Below are 4,034 nucleotides of genomic sequence, written 5' to 3' on the forward strand. Positions count from 1 at the left end.
CGCGTCAAATGTCAACGAAATGCGTTCAGGCTATGAAGGAAGGGTTTAGCTCAGCCCTTACCCCTTGCTACTTCCCTTCCCTGCTCGGCCCAGCCAGCTCCACCGTGCTATGGCCAAGCACGGTGGCAGCGTTGTCCTTCAACCTCTGGCCATCCACAAGACACTAAACCCTAACTCTATACACAATCAAACACATCCATCAACTCTCACAACTCACCATAAGACATCAAGCTTAGTCACATGCCATCAATTCAATCTTAAACTCACTAAACATGGCATAAAATACAACAATTTCAGCTCAACAATTCATCACCATAAAATAAGCAACAAGACAGCCCCTATGTTCTGTAAACTCTAACTTATAGTTGAGTTTTTACCTTGAGATGTTAGACTAGATGAGTAGGTATTGATCTCCTCTTTTCGTTGCCGCAAGAATCGCTCCAATCGGTCGAGAAACAAAGATTCTATGTGTTTGCAATTTATCATGAATACATGAATATGAACAGCCATGAATTTCGAAAACCTTAACCACAAATTGATATTTTTACCTTAAATTGATGAGCTTCAGTAGCGAATCGGACGAGAAACGAAGAATCTATGGCCATTTGAAATTTTTGCAAGTTGTGCGCTCAAAGAAGAAGATGACGATCTTCAATGAATTTTGGTTGCAGGAAAATGATATTTGCTGATTTAAATTCATGTTCAAGTGGTACTTATAGTGTTGGCAAAATATCTCATTTGATCCTCTAAGTTGCCACCTCCATTCGATCCAGTTTTCAACCTTTCTTTTGTCCAATTTAATCCTTTAATCCTTTAATCGTTCGATCTCGATAAATTCCGTATTATTTATATCCAAATAGATAATATTACTCCGCTACCTTATTATTTTATTTTTCGATAATTTATTTTAATAAAGTTACTTTTTCATCTTTATTTTACTTTAACAAATATCGATATCCACATAATCGATATTATATTATTAAATACTACGTCTCGTCAATAAACTATTTGAATTATATTTTCCGGAAATTAAAATATTATTTTTCAAATTCGGAAATTTAGCTTAACTTTATTCCATTTCTCCTTACGACTTTCTTTATTCCCGCTTTTATTATTTTTCTTATATAATTCTTATATCCAATTTTCCTTATTGGAATTCCAAAATTTACATACTCGGGTCTCCTCTTATTTAATTCTTCCAATAAATTCTTTATTCTTATCATTTTGACGATTCAAATGAGACACGTTGCTTATTTTTGCAACGTCAAACTTACGGGGTATTACAGTTGCAATTTGCAGATGATACCATTTTGTATTTGCCATATGACATCGAACATCTTACAAATTTTGCACGGATTCTTTGTTATTTTGAATTGATTTCTGGTCTTTATATTAATTTTCATAAGCTCTAATATGGTAATTAATGTGGATGAGTCCTATTTGTTGACTGCGGCACAGATTGTGGGTTGCAAAATTGATTCTTTTCCTATAAGTATATGGGACTTCCTCTTTCGAATAGAAAGCTTTATATTTGTTCTTGGGATTCGGTGGTGGAGCGGTTCAAATCTCGTATGGCTTTGTGGAAGGGCTCTCTTCTTTCTCCTTCCGGAAGGTTAGTTCTCACTAAATCGATTCTTTTCAGTGTTCCGGTCTACTACATGTCTTTCTTTAGTATGCCCGAGCCAGTTCAGAAGCAATTGGAGTTGTATATGATTTATTTCTTGTGGAAGGGTGATATTTCTTCTCGGGTGTTATGTAAAGTTTCTTCGAAAGATATTTGTCAAGATTTTAAGTATGCAGGTTGGAACATTTACAATCTTAATGTTAGAAATCAAAGTCTGCTTTTAAATTGGTGTGGAAAGTGAAAATTAACAATAGGGAATCCCTTTGGAAAGGCATTAAGAAAGCGTGTTGTTATGATAAGCATGCTTGGGGTGTTTTTATTAGGAACTTGAAATATATTGTAGGTAAAGGTAGTTCTATTTCTCTCTAGAATGACAATTGGAATGGATGTCATGACCCGAAATCTCGAGCCGAGACCGGCGCTAGGGAATGGGAATGTTAGTTCCGAAACCCATAGCAAGCTTTAAAATGCAGTAATTTTTTTTAGCAAACGATCACTATAAACCATACAATCGTATATAAAACACGTTTTCAGAAAAGCTATTTAAAGCATTACGATTACAACATTCATTTGTCATCTGAATACAATTTACATAACCCAGGGTCTTACGTTGCGATAACTCTTATAAATCATAGCCCTATTTTGCATAGCAAACGGTTTAAGCGCAGTTTTTCAAAACCATACAGTTCTATTTACATCAGAGTAAAGCCATTTCATTTTAAAACTATTTGACACAACTATATACACATACTAGGACTTTAACTAACTGTAGCACTACTGACAGGAACTTCCTCTGTACATACTTTCCAAAACATGGACTTCAGAAAAAGGATAGAAGTCCGTTATTTCCAAAAAGACTATTTACCTAAAAATGGGTAATATCAACGGGGTCAGTTAAAACTGAGTGAGTTCATAAGTTTAGAAATGAGTATTACATAAAACATTCAAACAATGCTATAAAAAAATCATTCATATGCATTCACGTATAACCTTTCGATTGAAACCTTATCTTGTCTCATCACAATCCAATTAATTCCCTCATACCCATATAGTACGGTCCCGGAATAATTCAACCGCGTTACTAGTACTATCTCATATCAATTCAATGAGGCGAGTCCCAAGATAATTCCACCGAGTTCAACTCCCTAGGCGTAGGTCCCGAGATTTATCCACTGAGTTCAACCTATGTCTGTCGTGTTCGAGAAGATCTTTGTCGATTTCTGATACTGTAGACTTTCTTATCTTAACTGGTGATCACACAGTTCCTATTGCCGCTCAATAAGAAATCTCGTTTCATCGGACTCATACAAGTTTAAAACCATGATGTATGCATTTCAAACAATGCATTTCATTTAAAAAGATGCTATGCAATAGTATATACAATTTGCATAAAAGAAATGCACTTTAAATACTTGAAATGTAAACATCGATATAAACACACTACTGGCTATTTTGCAAAAACATCGATATATGCTTTTAGGTTTATCATACAAACCTATATTTCAAAACATTTATTTGATTTGCTTATCAAATAATCGACGTAGTAATGGATATCACTTTTAACGTTTTAGCCCATTTTTAGTTCGTCGAACTTTCTATCGCATATTTGATTTTCCGTATCAAATAAACTAATACTCTGTATCCATTCAACATAATCTCATTAATCCTATATTCCAATTTCATTTTTCAATTCATACACAATTTATGTTTAGCTAACTTAACTTTCGATCGCAAAATGTCGCACTATCGCATTCGAACCTAATTCGAACCGTCCAACCGTCAAGCTAGTCATTCGCGATTGAATCATCGTCTTACTTGACGATTAGGGACTGTCCAAGCAGCCCCTATGGACTTCCATTGAAGCCCTGTCGGAGCAGAGCTCAGCTCTGCTCACGGCGGTATTCTGCCGGTGGCAGAATTCTACTTCACCGTGGTAGTACTTCTGCCATTAATGGCAGAATTCCTTGCTTCGCCAGAGCAAGGTAGCAGTTGGCCGGAGTCTCGCCAGATCTTGGAACAACCTACACCTCAAATCAATGGCAAACAACTCTCACAACTCACCTCTCAATCCAATTCCATCATCAATTACATATAGCTTACCGAATCAACAATTGCAATCATACACCTTAACATTTCAAATCCATATAACTCAAAATTAACCAAGCCAACTTCAAATTGATGAGCTATAATCCTTTACCTTCGCTCAAAGATGATTTTTCCTCAAGAAATGAAGAGCTATGGTGAAGGACTCCAATGGCTATGGTGGTGCAGGTGAGTTTGGCCAAGAGGAAGAAGAAAGTAAGGTTTTTTTAATTCTTTTGTTTTGTTAACAAATGAAATGATTTTAACTTAAGTGGATTTTTAAATCCACTAGGCTTTGATACTTGTCATCGTTTAGTGAGTTAAAGGT

This window comes from Mercurialis annua, linkage group LG5 (genome assembly GCF_937616625.2).
Source record: "Mercurialis annua linkage group LG5, ddMerAnnu1.2, whole genome shotgun sequence".
NCBI lineage: Eukaryota > Viridiplantae > Streptophyta > Magnoliopsida > Malpighiales > Euphorbiaceae > Mercurialis > Mercurialis annua.